Raw genomic sequence first — 16687 nt, forward strand, 5'->3', positions numbered from 1 at the left:
GGAAATCAAAACCTGCTGAGGGCCAAGGCCAATGCTTTGATACATTGTTTATGCAAATGGAGAACATGCAGCTCCATACAATCAGCTACCTGGATACCATTTTAGTCCATTCCAGCTGCTACAATGAAATACCATAGACAGGGTGACTGACACACCACAGGAATCTATCCCTCATGGTGCTGGAGGCTGGAAGCCCAAGATCAAGACACTGGCAGATCTGGTGTCTGGTGAGAACCTCCTCCCTGGTTCGTGGATGACCATCTTCTCGCTGTGTCCTCCCCTGGTGGAAGGATGGATGGATCTCTCCGGGGTCTCTTTTATAAGAGCACTAATCCCGCTCATGAGGGCTCTGCCTCATGACCTAATCACCTCCCAGAGGCCCCACCTCCTAAGATCATCACCTTGGGGTTAGGATTTTAATGTATGAATTGGGGGCGACAGAGACATTCAGTCTCTAGCAGGTGCTAACTGCTGCCTGTACGTGCATGCATAGCAAAAGGAAATGTAATTAATTTGACGTTTTTGCTCTCTGTTGACTTTTTTTTAACATTTTTTATTGATTTATAATCATTTTACAATGTTGTGTCAAATTCCAGTGTTTAGCACAATTTTTCAGTCATTCATGGACATACACACACTCATTGTCACATTTTTTTCTCTGTGAGTTATCATAATGTTTTGTGTATATTACCCTGTGCTATACAGTGTTGACATTTTGATAGGCTAAATATGTCAAGAAAAATGTATTAAAATGGCATTTGCGTTTAAATGTTTGAAGTGACCGGAAGTCTTTCATCAGGTGCGTACGTGCACTAGCAGACAGGGAGAAACATCTCGAGGGGGTGAGATAAGAGCTTCCATATCACTCAAGAGTACGAACAATAGGACTGTGAGACAGTGTGATTTGGGCAGGAGGTCAAAAGGAATGAACTCAGACAGTTAGATTAAATTCCACTCTCTCTGTACAATATGAAGTATATCAATCTGCTGTAGTAAATAAACTATTTAATATTCAATTTTTGTGCCACCCAGATAACTGATTTGCTGTTCAATTAATACGCTCTCCACCGTCTTGTGATTTCTTAGCAACATCGAGGAGCACTAAAACCTTTGAAGTTAAGAAAGTGGTTTACGAGCATTTAATAAATGCTAAATAACAGCGCCATGTATGGTGTTTACAAAACATCCACGTTTCTCTTTTAGAACTGAATATGCCGTTGCGATTTGGTTTGCGTTTGGCAAGTCCTGCTGCCCGCAGGGGAAGAGGTCCTGGAAAAGCCAGGTGGACTCCAGCCCCCTGCAGTCCCGGAGGCCAGGGGTGCCACTCTGGGTGGGGATTTTGGGAGGCGGTGACAGCATGGCATTGGCTGATGTCTAAATACCCATCAGACTTTAAGATTTTATAATTCCAATATTTTTAAAGGTAGTCGAGCAGTAGAATTTCCATGTTTCTGTTAACAAGCTGTTCTGTTGATATAGGGAAGTGACAGCTCCTCCGCCCAGGGGGTGCTGCTTCAGTGTCCGGGGGCACTTTTTATTGTCACAACTCAGGGAAGGGTGCTTCTGGCAAGCAGCAGGGAGAGACCCCGCTGCACTGGCAGCCCCTTCCCCAACAAAGAATTATCTGAGCCTTAATATTAAACCCCAGGCCTAATCTGGAAAGCAGTCATTGGTGTCACCAGTCTCTGCCTCAGGAAGTGCACAAGCCGCAGGTTCAGGACGAGGGGCCGAAGTTTTCGCCCATGAACACCTTGTATATTTTAGGCTGGAAAACTTTAAAGAGCGATGTCAACTTATACTAAAGCAACACCAGATGCTTTGAACGTAAGTGCCCAGCGCCCTCTGGATCACATGTAGTTCATTTCTCCCTCACACCCTGGTGCAGGACCACGGGTCTCTGGTGGAGAATTTTCCACAGGCCCCTTCAGGATTTCCATCCCCTCCCGAACCTGCCTCTGCCCTCCTGTGGCTCCTCAGAGCACTCTGCAGTCACTGCTTGGAGGGGCAGGGAGAGACAAAATCCCATGGGAGGTTTCTGGGCTGTGATGGGCACCCTGGCGCTCAGCCACACGGCCACACCTTCCTGCAGGGGAGCACAGGACACTGCCTCCAGCCTTGCATCCCAAAAGAAGAGGCCCCAGGTTCGGGCAGCATCCAGCCAGTCCCTGCCAGACCAACAAGCTTCTCAAACTGGTTGTACGTGTTGCTGGGATGAACAGAAAGAGGAGGATTCTGAAGTCGGAAGGACTTTCATAAAAATCAACTCCCTCTCATCAGACGGATGAGGGGAAATCAGTCCTGAAATAGCTGCCTTTGAACAGACAGTAAGTCAAGGGGAAGGGCCAGGGACGAGTCTCAGAAGCCTGGCCCCATGGTTTACAGCCTATTTCATAGTCTAGTGCATGCAGTTCCCCAGTATTTTGAGCGCCGTGGAAATACTGTTACATAAACCGCAGGTGCGTCTCTGCTACTGGAAATGCAGGCTACTTTACAAGAGGTCCAGACACAAACATATTCTGTCTTGAGAGTCTCTTTAATTTATTTGTATTTAATACAATACAATTTATTACAACAATAACAACAAAAACAATACCAATAAGAACAAATTACTTTTACTAAAAGAGATTGTCTTAGGTGTCCTAGAAAGAACTTTCCCATAAAAGTATTGGAAACCAAGAGGCTTTGCTCATCCCGGAGGCACGTCTATGACCCAGAACACACCCTGTGCCCGCAGAGCCCCTGGCCACCCCATTCAGCTCTGAGAATTCCCACCATGTGCACTTCTTGCAGGTTCTCTTTGGAAGCAGGCTGCAGTAACACTTCCTTGCGTCCAAACATCCTAGCTCCACTAGATGGGAACATGGATTGTTGGATGAGAAAAAAAAGATCTGTATTTGTACCTGAGGGCCAGCTGGCTCTTTTTTAGTAGATTGTGAGGTATGGGAGCAACAAGTCTTCATACCACCTTCCCAGCAACAACCTGGGTGACACTAGAACCACAAAGCTGCCACAGCCGTCACTAGAGCCTGAGCGTCGTCTGTAGCTCGTCTGGGGCTTTGCTGTTTCCATGTAGCTCTGTGGGTTGTGGTGCTTGTCTTTTAAATTCACATAGTTGAGCTGGTTTTTGAGAGGATGGTATTAGGACACACACACACACGCACGCACACACACACGGTTGTACAGGTCGTGAACGTTAGGCTACAGGAGTAATGACCCCAGTGTGCTGAAGTTAATTTCTTACTCAAAATCCACAACAGTGTCCCACACGGGCGGGCAGCTTGTCCCCCAGCCGTGACTCTGGGATGCAGGCTCCTCCCATCCTGGAAGGACGCGTGATCCCCAAGGTGTCGTGTTTGTCTACAGTAAGGCAGCAGATGGAGCTAGGCAGGGAGAGTCCCGGGTGGGGGTCTGGGAGGCAGGATTTCACGTGTTCCCGAGCGATGTGCTTCACATCTACTCATGACCCCGGGCTTGAGCGCAGTCGCTGTTCCCTCAGTTACACATTCGGAGACGGGACTGGTGACCCTCACTGGGGCTCATTCAGCCCTGAGGTTCAGTGTTCAGTCAGCCAAGTTCAGTAACTGTCTACCTCAAGGGCAATGGTCCCCGAACATGGAAATAATGGTCACCAATTTGCTGTAATTATTCTTGAAAAACTCCCATCTCCCAACACAGAGAGAACAAGGATGCGCTGACTGCAGGGGGCGCTGCCGGGCTGGGGGGGGGGCGCCTTTGGTCTGGCGCAGGGGAGGGAGCTTCCGAGGGGCCTGTGCGCTTCTGAAAGCATTCTACTGAAACATAAAGTGAAGGGCCAGCGAGCCCGTCTTGTCTGGGAGAGCCGCCTTGGTTTTGGGGCTTTTGCACAGTCAGTCGTGTTTCCCCGGGGACAGTCTGATCTGACTGACAAGGGGGCCGCACTGACTCGGCACTGCCTTCTCGCCTGGTACCAACTGCAGCCTTGTGCTCAGCTCGGGGGAGATCACGTGTCCACTTTGCTTAGTGTGTCCAGAAAGGGGACGGGAGGCTGGGGAGAGCGCGCACCTTCTGTAAACCTCTCTGTAATCACTTATAGGCTGTATTCATGAGGCGGGCCCTGTGCGGCCTTTCCCACCCCCAGGCCAGGTCCGAAGCCGCTTTCATCTTGTTTGACAGTTTGTGCTTGTGCGTTCCCAGACTAAACACTGTGCCCGGCAACAAAGCAAGCAGGCGCATACGAAACAGAGTCGTTAAATAATATAAATAGCGGCTTATAGTCACCAATTTATAAAACAGCCAAACAAAACAGGAGCCTGATTTCAAAGGCATGAGTCATTAAGTACAACCACATTCAAATATGCTGTAAATTGGAAAAAGCCCCTCCAGAACCAGGGGCTGTACGGAGTCCGTGTGTGACTGGCTCTACACTTGCCCGTCAGGCCAGGGGAGGCACGGTGCCCGGCGTGTCAGGTGCAGGCCCTCTGGCGTTGACAAATCTACGCGTAGTTACACGTCAGGAGTTAGAACGTTTCCGTCTGGTTATGGAACATGTGGTTGTGGGGGACGAGGACGTGGGTAGATACACCTGGGGGGGTGAGAACGCCAATTCACTTTCAAAACGGAACGGAAAATAAACAAGTGACTGGTGAGAGCTTGAGTTACTGCCTCCTATCTCCGTGGAATTTTCTGGATTCCTGGAAGCACCACGATGGTGGCCACACACAACAAAGTTGGGTCACGTGTTCTATTGTCACACTAATCTGATTTGAGGTGAAAAGGGCCATTGGTGAGGTAGTTATTTAATAAATTGATTAATCAGTTTATCTTCAATCTTTTTATAGAAATGATTTAAGAAATACTTTCAACATAATGAGATAAAATAACCCTTCACATTGATAAATGAGGAGAAACTAGACAAACAAGAGAGGAAAGCAGAATGTATAAGGTTACTCCTACTCCCGTCACCTGTCCTAGAAATATTATCCCATCTTTTAATATAAAAAATAAAGTGGCCTAACTTGCCAGTTGACACACACGGGAACCCAGTCCTCCCTACAGGCAGCCCCAGGGCTCCCAGGACCCCACCTTTCTCCTGGTTTCCTTCCCTCAAACCGATTCCTGCGTCTGCTGAATTCTCCTTCTCTCTGTGGGGGCCCCGAAGACCACCCTCAGGTGTGATGATCCACGGGACTCAGGAAAGCTGTTGTGCTCACAGTTATGGTTTATTACAGCGACAGGAATGTGGAGTGAAATTGGCAGAGGAAGAAGAGATGTGGGGCAGCACCCAGAGAAGCCAGGAGCAAGCTTCCAGCTCCCCCAGGGGACGTGCCTAATTCCCCAGCGACCACGTGTGACAGCCCGTGTGGAGTGGTGACACCAGGCAAGCTCAGCTGAGCCTTGGGTCCAGGATCCTTACTGGGAGTCAGTTGTGTAGGCCTGAAATGCTTACCTGTTGAAGGCCTTAGTTCTTTGAATTTTTGGAACCCCCGTCCCAGGCCTGACTTTGTATTTGCTGCGCTGTTCCACCGTGCCATTCAGATTACAGAGCTCTGCAGCAAAGCTCGCAAATGGGCGAGGGGTTCCCGGATGCTCTTAAGTGGGCCAAGATCTAGCCTTGCTCTTCTAAATGGCTTATATGGCCTTACTCTTTCTCCGCCCCAGCCCTCCCCAGACTCCGCACCCTTCAATGTGGAAACGTGCTCTATTTCTGCCTCTGTGGACATAGCTTTTCTACCAACCTGGTCTTCACCCCCTCAGTTGGAAAGGCACTTGACAGGTGGCTGTGTGCAGCTACTGACTGGTGACCCAGCAGCCAGGCTAGGGGTCACAGCCCGCAGCTTAGTACCTGCTGGATTTTAGCCCGTGTGGGAGGCGCCTCCTGCCGGGGCTGGACGCCGGGGTGGAGCCCACGGCCACGGCGAGGCTCTCGGTGACGTCAGGTCCACGCGTGCTGCTCCTCACGTGGCCCCTCCGCCACGTCTTCTGTGGGTTTCTGGGTCGGTCATAGTTCGGGCTGCAAAGGAACTGTGGGTGACTTAGGACCTTTGCTCTGGGTCTTGGAGGCTCTAAAGGCTGCACGCATCTGCAAGAGGAGCTGGAGGAGGGCCAGGCTGCAGCGCTGACTTCCGCGCTGTGCTGCTGAGGTCTCAGGAACGCACTGAGAAGGAGAACGCTGTTTAGAGAACAAAATCGATGAGGGGGGAAGATGACGTTTTCTTTCAGGTTCTTCCTGAGCTCCGAGGGTAGGACAGTCATTTCAGAAGAAAAGGGAAGAATGAGAGACGCGGCTTTGTTGTCGTTGCCCCAGGATCACCTAGTGCCCTTGCGCTCGGGCCCCACAGGGCCGTCTCGCCATTTTTCTCACGTAGCTTTCCAGTCTCCCAGGGAGCCGAAGGCAGATACGATTCTTTCCAGACAATGGATGAGGAAACTGGAACATAGAATGTTTCATTTAAAAGTCCCCGATCAGCAGTGAAAGTGAGAATAAAGGCCGTATCCACTCATTCCTAGGTTCCAAGAGTGAGTCGTTAATAATCAAACAGCCAGCTATCCCCCAGAACCAAACATCGCACTGGCCGCAGGGGTGAGCGATCAACGCGAGTCAGCAGAGCAAGAGACCCAGGCACGAGAAGCACTGTGAGAGCTACAGCGTTTCGTGTGCTGCGCTGTCAGCGTGTGTGTGAATTACTACTACGCATTCACAGCTCCCACGGGAACATGCAGGGTCCCTGCAACACGCTCGATGCCCCGCTGAGTGTGGGCCGTGGAGGACAGAGTGAAGTGTGAGATCCTGGCCTTTCCGGGCCTCGTGGTCTGGTGGAAAGGACATTCGAAAAACAAATATTGAATCGTCACTCTCACACCGTGTGGTAGAGGAGGAGTGCAGGACACTGGGAGTTGATAAAAGACCCCAGAGCCGTGGGAGCAGGGGACATTCATTACTACCGATGATGGAACCACAGGCCTGGTGTCAACACTGTCTTACTTTCTTCTACCTTCTCAGTATCAACTTCTGAAAGCGGCTGACAAGGAACGGGCCGGCGAGCTGGTCTAAACATCCGAGGGCCTGGGTCCTAGTCGCCACCTGGGCTATTTTAGGCAAAGCGCTGGGGCTTTGTGGTGTCTTGTGTCTTTTCCAGACTAACTTTCCACTTGCTCTTTGGAAGTCTGTTTCTTCAACACTCAGGCGTTTGGAAGGGCACATGTCTATTCCCTTGAGTAGTCTTGAACCGTGTGCCACAAACTGCCCCGGCGAGCTCTTGAGGGTGAGAAGAAGCTGATGCCTGACATCCATCGAGGTGAACCACCCGCTCACAGGGCTCCCGTGCCCACAGGGCAGTGTGGCCCCAGGGCGACTTGGTATGTACCTCGGATACCTGGTAAAAATGGCTGATTTTGTAAATGGAATATTTCTGCCTTTATTTGTGATGTTGCTGCAGGGAATGGCTTCATGGGTCTGACTGGCAGCTGAACACACACGTGTGAAAGGCGAGAACGCTGCAGAGGGCAGTTTCTCACTTCAGCATCTTTCCACTGCGCTGACGGAACCACAGCTTACTCACCCCTTGCTGATCGCACTGCTCTGCCTACCGTGGACTTCCATGTGGGCCAGACCTTAGAACATGATGTTGCCTGTAGCTAGCTGTTAACGGGTGCTGTGTTAGAAGACCAGCAGGCCCTTAATGATATACAGGCATCCCTGAGACATAACTGAAGCTCTTTGTGATAGAGGGTTGCCCAAAAGACCATGAGCTGCCGAATGATCTCGTCACCCTTCAGAATCCTACTTGGTTCTCTCCAATCCAGAATACGACCTGTAGCAAACTGTTTTCTGGACTTGAATATTGAAAGTGTCGGTCAACCTTTATCCTCGGTGTACATAAACATCCGATTCCACTATTTCTATTTTTCTTATGGTATTTCACATGCATGTCTTCTGCATTGGTCTTAATTAAGCTGCTTCCAGCAAATGGTCCAGCCCACTCAGTGAGCGTGACTAGCTCATGGCTCGCACACTTCAGCATAGAGCAGAGTTGCCTGGGCTTCTTAAGACAAGACTGTGGAGGCTCATCCCCAGAGTCTGTGGCTCAGTCGGCCTAAACTCCAGTTTATGGGTGATGCTACCACCACTGGTCTGGGGACCGCACGTTCAGACCCACGGATCTAGACCATCTCCCACTTGCTGTGACCGTGTTTCCAGCGAGGTCTGGTGGGGACCAGTCACTCCACTAACGGGCTTGTGATCAGAGGACAGGGCCCCATGGGTCACCTCCCCAGACTTCCCTAGTCACCCAACAAGAAACTCAGGGTCGGTGGTGAGGGGCACCCAGGAGCTGAAGCAAAAAACTGAAAGACCCAATTCCTCGTCTCGTAATCCCAAGCAAAGTAAATGTCTTGGCTCCTACTTTATCCCTCCCCACCCCTTCTCCTTTGGTGACCATTAGTTTGTTTTCTATGTCTGTGAGTCTTTTTTGTAAATAAGTTCGCTTGCATCCTTTTTTAGATTCCACAATAAGTGATAAAAAATACCTTGGCTTTTACTTAGATCACATTGGTACAATAGAAGCAAAATGAATATTCACTTTTGGTCACTGACACTTTCCTTAAACCAACAAGTCTCACAGTGTCATTGCTGACTTTAGATTGATTTGTATCACTGTTTCCAATCACTTATCAGTCTGCCCAATGCAAGATTTTTGTAGAAGAATATTTTCTAAAGTTTTAAATGAAAAATTGCTCAGATGGCTTGACCTGAATGGCATTAATAAATCAACCACACACCCTATTAAAAAATGTGTGGATTCAGGAGCGAAGGGCTTGCATCGCATTATGATGAAGTCATGCTAAAAGCATAATCGACTCCACCCGTTTCACTTCTCCTCCTTAGCTTCCGCCGGAGCCTGCAGGTGGCTTGCCAGAAGAACAGGACAGTTACCAAAAGAGATTCCAAACAAGCCGGGATCCTGGAGGAAGAGCTGGCGCAGGGGGCTGTTCCGGTGCAGGTCCCTCGGAGGGAGGCATGTCCACACACGATTCTTCTTCTTGTGTGTTTGATGCTTCTCTTTTACAACTTTGCTGGGAAACTCTCAAGGAAATGTATTTCAATGAATAATGGTTATTGTAATTAATATTCAAATTTGTGTCATTTTCGTAAGTTCTCAATAATATGATCCACGGGAACAAATAGAATACTTAGCCCTCACAAACTTGACGTTTTCTTTCCTTCTATGGAGCCTTTTATGGACTCAGATTTTGTAGATGTAATCTGTATACTCATCACCTCTGTGTTCCAGATTCTAGCCTATCCCATTCGCAGCTTTTGCATTTATTGTTTTTACTTTTATTCTCCAGAAAGAAGAGTAAAGAAGTCAACTCCCTGAAAAGTTTTCCACTTGCAATTTTCTGAGAAATCCTCCACTTTATTGTCAACCCCCAGATGGAACCACTTGCTATATGCAAAGCAAATAGGAAAAACAAAAAAAGGGTGGGCTGAGTCTTGGGGAAATGTGTGATGTTAAGGGGGACAAGGAGAGGGCAGACCCTCTTGGCCACTGTTGGGGTCCGTCGTCTTCGGCTAGAAAGCAGCCTTGGGGCTGGACGGTACAGAGCCGTGCGTGAGCAGACAGGCTCTGTGCCCTAGGGGACGGGGAGCAAGACAGAAGGCCATCAGCTGCTCCGGGAACGTGCATGACGTCGGCCCCACGAAAGTCTCAGCGCAGGGCCTGCGGGGGCGTGCAGACGTGTGCAGATCTGACAGAGGCATTATACATGCTGACTGGGGGGAGAGGAGCCAGATGCGTGCAAGAGGCAAATGTTTCTCCAATTTCAAAATTGGAGAAAGGATGAATTCCTGAGACGAGGGGCCAATCACTGCAACATTGATCACTGGCAACAGTGAAGACAGGTCATGAACAGGCTGGTGGGCGCTTAGAGAGGAGCAGGGACCCCAGGGTCCGGCTCAGGGAGGCGTACCAAGAGTGCTTCCTCTCATGTTGAGCGAGTCCACTTTGCTGGGGGCTGGTCACACAAAGGTTACTGAAGGGCGGCACTTGGATTTAAGGAGCTCATTGCATCAGCGCATCAGACCCGTCTCAAACGCCGCCTTCCCGCTTCAGCCCGGTGTGGAGGTCCTCTTCGTACTCCCGTGCCCTTGACGAAATCACCACTCAGCAGGTCAGAACTGCCTTAGCAGTCCTCTCCAAAAGTGCGACGAATTAGCTGCTGTCAATCAAAGGGGAAAACCATAACACGTACAGTCGTGTCCTGTTCTTTATCATGTGTTAACTTCCATTCGGCGGTTTGGATCGAGGCAAAGCATATGCTTAGGAGATTTGCACATCACACAAAACTGGGAGGGGTGGTTGGTACAGCAGATGATAGAACTGAGCTTCAGAATAATTCAGAACAAGGGAACGCAGACCACCAAGGCAGGATAAAATTTAACTTGGCCGTGTAAGGAGTTTCTAGGAATTTATGGGTAAAATTGTACACAAGGTTGCCGACAATCAGAGCTCCGTACTTTTCCCGGATTAAAGCTGACAATACCTGGGTGAGCATTTATGGAAACACTCGGGTTTTGATTTCAGGGCAGGGGGAGCGGTGTCTGTGCCAGGCAGCGCTGGTGCTCACATCCAGAGCAGTGTGGTTTCTGTCTCCCAAGCACCTACAGAGGATGCAGGCGTGCAGGGAATGACAGTGGGTGCCAGGCCACACTCACAAGGAGCCCTGATAGCAGGAGTCTTGTCAGCATATGGGACTTGAAAACAGGTGGAGGAACAAGGGATGGTTACCCTGTCCCTCAGGTCACGATGAGCACAAGTTAATGCAATTCGATGGGCGTCAGACCATGGCTTCGCTATAAGGAATGCACATCCACAAACACCACCATCAGGTAGTGAACCACTTGTTAGGAGGTGAATCCAAGCCAAGACCGTGGGGCCGTCAGTGGGACAATGTAGAGCAAATCCTGCATGGGGGCAGGGAGACAGGGTTGGGCCAGACGATTCCAGGCCTTTCCAGCTCTAAGATTCCTTCCTTCCATGATCTAAGCTGGCCAGGTGGTCAAGGCTCCCTCCAGGGTGTGTGCGCACATGGACACACACACACACACGGACACACACACACACACTATTCGACTCAGAAGAGAGCCCGACGTGGAGGAAATGAGGGCTGTCCGGGTCCAGTTCCCAGCCTGTCTCTGTGGACCCTTTACCCAAAGTCTGACTCCTCCCAGAGACCATCCAGCCCAGCGTCTTGTCTGCGGTGTTTTCCGTTCACGCTTGCTTCCTCTGCTGGACGAGCCGCTTGGGTGTGATGAGCTCGCCGTCAGGTTGATGAGACCGGCTTCACTGCGGCTTCCCCTCTTCGCTCCTCTCTGTTTCCAATGGCAGTACTTCGGCTGCTGAGGTCATGCCTGTCCCACGTCCAGCATCTGAATGAGGAGAGCATGGGTTCTGAAAACCTGATGAAAACATCTATGGACAATTAATGAAGGAACTTTGCATTGGAATTGGAGATTTTTTAATCTCTTCCACAGAAAAGAACAACAATGTTTTTTCTGGCTAAAATGTTTTATTTTATATAATAAAAGGAACATGTCATAGATGAAAACTTGAAGATTAATTGAAGAAGACATGGAACCGACTGTCTCTTTATAAAGTGAGATAACAGTTATGAAACATTCTGAAAAGCATGAAGTAGTCACGACAGCACTCTGTTTTATTAAATGTGGTATCATTTAGTAACGGGGGGTGATAAACGCAGCAGTCACCCCACGTCTCACCTCTGAGGAATAAACTCGCAAACTACATCAGAATGCTGTCTGCTGTGTTTACTCCTTTTCGAAAAGGGAAGTGAGAGAACAAAAAGACGTGTAATCATATTGGTGCCCTCACTTACTTAGGATTCCAAGATGTGTTCTGGTCTAAAGCCAGGCAGTTACCTTGGCCATGTCGTTCATTTCTTCATCCATCCATTCATTAATCCACTCTCCCCATTTTTACGTGACTCCTAGGGCGTGCATTTCTTCGCGTTTGCTTTTCCAGTTTCAGTGAAGGAGATGGCAGTCTACACATCCTGGGGCTGTGGACCTTTTAGCCTCACGGGAGAAGCATTTAAAGGCCACAAACAGTGAGGCTGCTCCTTCAGATGGACAATAGCAAGATGGCGGCCTGTCTGAAGAACGGGGGAGACATGGTGGGCTACTGAAACCATGGTGAGCATGAGGCGCACTTGCGTGAGGAGCACCACACATACGTCCTCGTGTTCTTGCTGTAAACATTCCAGGGTCTGTTTACAGCGCTCAGGGCAGAAGAGAAACAACCCTGGTTGTCCTGGGCAGAGGACATGCTGTGTTACATTTGACAGCATGTTCACTGTTTGGTATGAAAACCATACACTCTTAACATACCAAGAAGACATCCTAAAGAAGTTTCCAATTAGATGGATATTTTTACTCAGATTTATTGGTACTGGGGAAGCACAGCTGAATCCTGAACCAGCAGCAGTTGTGCAGAGCGGGTCTAAGCCAAGGAAACGTGAGAAGATGGAAACACGTAATCCTTAGTGTCAGAAATATGCTCTTTATTCAAACCTCATTTAAACTGATGTGTAAAACAATAGGAAGAAACAGAGCAGAGTGCATTTTAACAGATCCATTTATGTGAATGATCTGGAATGGAGATAAAACTGGGAACACTGGCGATCTGAGCACAGAAAGAAGAAATCTTATAAAGATAACAATTGCTCTTGTCAATGTAATATTAGACTGATGCAGAAGAAGGAACATCTACTTCTTATGGTGCAAAGCAGGAGAAATTATTAAATATTCACTTGCACTTCATTAATCTCACAGATTTCTGTGTGCAGTTTTTTGTTTTTGGAGAAATTTTGACTACACCTTTGCTTAATTCCAAATAGGCAATTTGATGAGGCATGGCGGTTGTAAATGATCAGATAGCCGAGGTTCTGCCCAGTGTGGCTGTTGGAGTAACGTGGTGTCAGTGAACCCCAGAGTATGCAAAGAGGGACTGAAGCTGGTTACCACCAGACAAGGCGCATCTTTGCACCTGCGTGTCTGTACAGCCTAGACCTCTCGGCTGCCGTGGCGCTTTACAGCAGGCTCCGTCTCCTCCCTGCTGGCCACCAGTGTGACGGGCTCGGCCCCTCGCAGATTTGCTTCTGCAGCGCCTTCCACTGTGGGTACCTTCCGCCTCCTGTCACCTGGAGAGGGGCCCCCTTAATTCAAGTTCTAATTCAAATGTCACTTCCGAGAATTGTTCTTTGACTCTGCTGCCCAAACGCAAGCGGAAGCCTGCTGGGCGCTGAGTGACAAGCTTTGTCCGGCTTTCTCCTGCGGCTAACGTGCTGGGAATTTTGTTTCTCTCCCTGGAGGAACTGAAACGTTCAGAGGCTGGACGGTTTTCTCATCCTCTTTGCATCTTCAGAATCTAGCTCTAGGCTCAGCACACGTGGTTGCTCAAACCGTGTCAGTGGCACGTGAGCTGCGGGGAAGGAGGGACATCTGTTGGTCCAGCAGTGTGCCCGCTGTCCGCCCCTAGACACGTGTGTGGGCCTGTTCTTGGCCGGGCAACTTCCTCCCCATTCAGACACTTCCCCTGCATCCCCTTTTGCCAGAAGGCCGGGACCCTGCCCCTGGCCGACCTCCTGCTGCTGTCTCCTGGGTGCTGGGGCGGTGAGGGCCCTTGCTGCGCCTGGGGCCTCTGGCCACGGCCCTTCCCAGGGCCATGCATTGCTCTTTATGCTGGCCATGCAGGTGAGCCGTGGGCCGGGGGAAGGGACCTCGTTCTCGACAGGCCCGAGGCAGTGTCCCTCGGTGCCAAGTGAGGGGTGAACAAGGATATCCGGCCGCAGGGCTGAATGTCTAGTCTATGAGGTAAGATTGAATTACATGCATGTTTTTCAAGAACTCAGATGGCTTGTAAGCATTGAATAACCACTGCCAACTCCACTTTGATGGCCCATTCGCCACAAAATCCAGCAATGACGACTCCCCAGAGACTGAAATACATCAGCTGAAGTCCAGCAGGGAACCATTTCAGAAGCAGCATTCGTGAGGCAACCGCAGGGGCTTCGGTGTCGTACACAAGGAGTTGCCTCTCATCACATCCTCAAGAGCAACGCTCGGGGACTGGCTTAGTCAGAGGCGCGGGCGGAGGTGAGGTGCCCGTGTAGGGGTAGCACGGGGGTAGGCGTGCACCGAGGGGCAGGGGCAGGTGTGGGTTTAGCTAGAGGTGTGGGAGGAGGCTCTGCTGAAATGTTCTCAAAGAGCTGAAATGCCTGTCTGGGTCCCCAGCCCTCATTAGTAGAGCATCCATGAGAATGCACTCAGGATGGACCCACGGGTTTTATTCTAGTGTCATTACCCACAGATCAGGAGATCTACTCTCAAGGGGACCTAGGATGACCACGAAATTGTCCATAAGTATGGAAAGGAGGAAAACATTTTCCTATGTGAATGATCCAAGCCCATTTCACAAACATAACTTCCCTTATTAGCATAAAAAGCACACTTCAAAAAGGGGTTACAAGTTAGCCCTTACAAGTGACTGATTTACTCAGAGGGGCTGGAAATTAAATATTGGCCTCTACTGAAGTTTCTGTGCGTTGGGGTTTTATTCCTGATATTACCTAACCTCATTCGTGGGTATTTTTTTAATTGTTGTTGTTTTCTTTTAATCTGTTAGAAATTCATGGAAGCTATGGGTTCAACACTCTTATTCAAGTAGTTTAATGCAGTAGAAATTGAAATAATCTCAGAGTCATAGATTTTAGATAATTTCTAGAGTAAGAGGCTAAAAGAGATGTCATTTCTCTTTGGTTCTTAACTCTTAACACACATGCTGGCGTTTGACAAGCTCTTTGTAGTTTCTGTAGTGAAAGCAAATTGGCTGGAGATGATGTAGACTTTTGAAGCCAACATTGTCTGACAACCTGTGAATAGCCTTATGCTCAGAATGGAAAGTCATTAACTTATTGGGTCTTAGGGGTGGCCAAAACCCAACCCCCCAAATATCCAATTTAAAAATTCAGATGGAAAATTACATATTATTTTAATATAATTGAGTAGAATGTCATTATTTTTGACTGTTTACAGTTTAACATCTTTTGATTGTTTTTAAATAATATGAATCTTCAGTAACTCAAAACATTCCTTACAGTCATACGGGGCATCCTTCCTGAGGAGCTGAGGATGGGGTAGATACAACCTGCATTTAATTCTGAGGCAAACATTGACCTTTTCAAGTCCATGCATCATCTCCATCAGGCACTGCACCGTTAGAAGAAAGGTGTGTTAGTTTTTTTTTAACTGCTTAACAAATTATGAGAAATTCAGCAGCTTTGATGGATTTGATGATTAATAAGAAAGGTAGTGGGAAAGAGCTATGCTTTCTGACAATTAACTGTCAGCCAGTATTTAGAAAATGAGCCAGTATCTAGAGGGGAATATAGAATAAAAAATAGATTAGGGAGGAAAGAATTAACCTACAATTTTTCAGGCTGAGTTGGAAGTACCAAGAGGATGTTCAGGAAGATTTTCCAGCGGTCGTCCTAGCGAGAGAGAATTGGGCTGTATAATGTTGGTGCCATTATTTGAAAGTTGCAGATGCAACCATGAGTAAAGATAAACCAACTTGCCTGGAGAATGTGTAGGAAAAAGGCAGAAGATAGTCGAGGGTGAAATTTCAGAGAATACTAGTATTTTTCCTGGGACTTCGATGTTCATGAATGTTTGTTTTATCTTCCTCCTTGAAATTTCGTTCAGCTCCTGTTAGCATGATGTTGCTTCTTCCTTCTCCGATGTCTCCCAGGACATACCACAGTCGATGTAGAGCCTGGCATACAGTAGCTGCTCAATGACTGTTTGCTGATGGATTAATGATAGACTTGTAAATCAGAGTTCTCCAGATGTTTACTTACGCTTAACAACTGTGCCAAATTCTTAGGCCAGATGAGATAATGTATTCGAAAGCATTGTAAACTCAAACATGCTCTGATAATACAAGTTACTACAAATAGCAAAAGCAAATTTAACCAGTCCAGACAAAGCGGTAAAAGGAGGGGTACTCTGAGGTTCCCTAGGGTTTTGCTGGTTGAGGCAGCAGTTTCAAAACCATGTAACCCAGGAATGGCATGGCAACTTGACGGTGTGGTGGGGCTGTCACAGATGCAGGTCTGGAAGTCACCAAGAATCATTGCTTCACAGAGAGCAGAATCTTAGGGTTGATTTTTATTTTCTTTTCTCAAAAAGACCTCAGGAGTGTTTTGAAGCTTGAAGTTTGAGCAGGAATTTTCAAACAAATTTAGACTCTTCACGGGATCCTAGGATGATTCTGTCTGTAAGGAACCCTTCAGCATTGGCAATAACCTACATCCACGTCTAAGAGAAGATTCACCCTTCAGTGCCCTTCCATGTCTCCCAGGCACATGGCTTTGCCCCTGTGAACTCTCAGCTTCCCTCAGGCAGTCATGATCTGGGTATCCAGCTCCACGGAAAGAAATGCACGTGTCAGTGTCTGATGACTGCTTCTTGATTGAGCTCCAACAGTTCCTCAGGGACGTCTTCAGTGAGCCTGCCATCCACGGAGGCCATCCGCTGCATCTCCGGGGCTCTCATCTTATACTTTTGAAACAGGATCATGTTGACTTCTTCAGCTCTTTGCTGATTCTCACAAAGCAGATGATTCATCAA

Source organism: Vicugna pacos, chromosome 3 (assembly GCF_048564905.1).
Source record: "Vicugna pacos chromosome 3, VicPac4, whole genome shotgun sequence".
NCBI classification, from domain to species: domain Eukaryota; kingdom Metazoa; phylum Chordata; class Mammalia; order Artiodactyla; family Camelidae; genus Vicugna; species Vicugna pacos.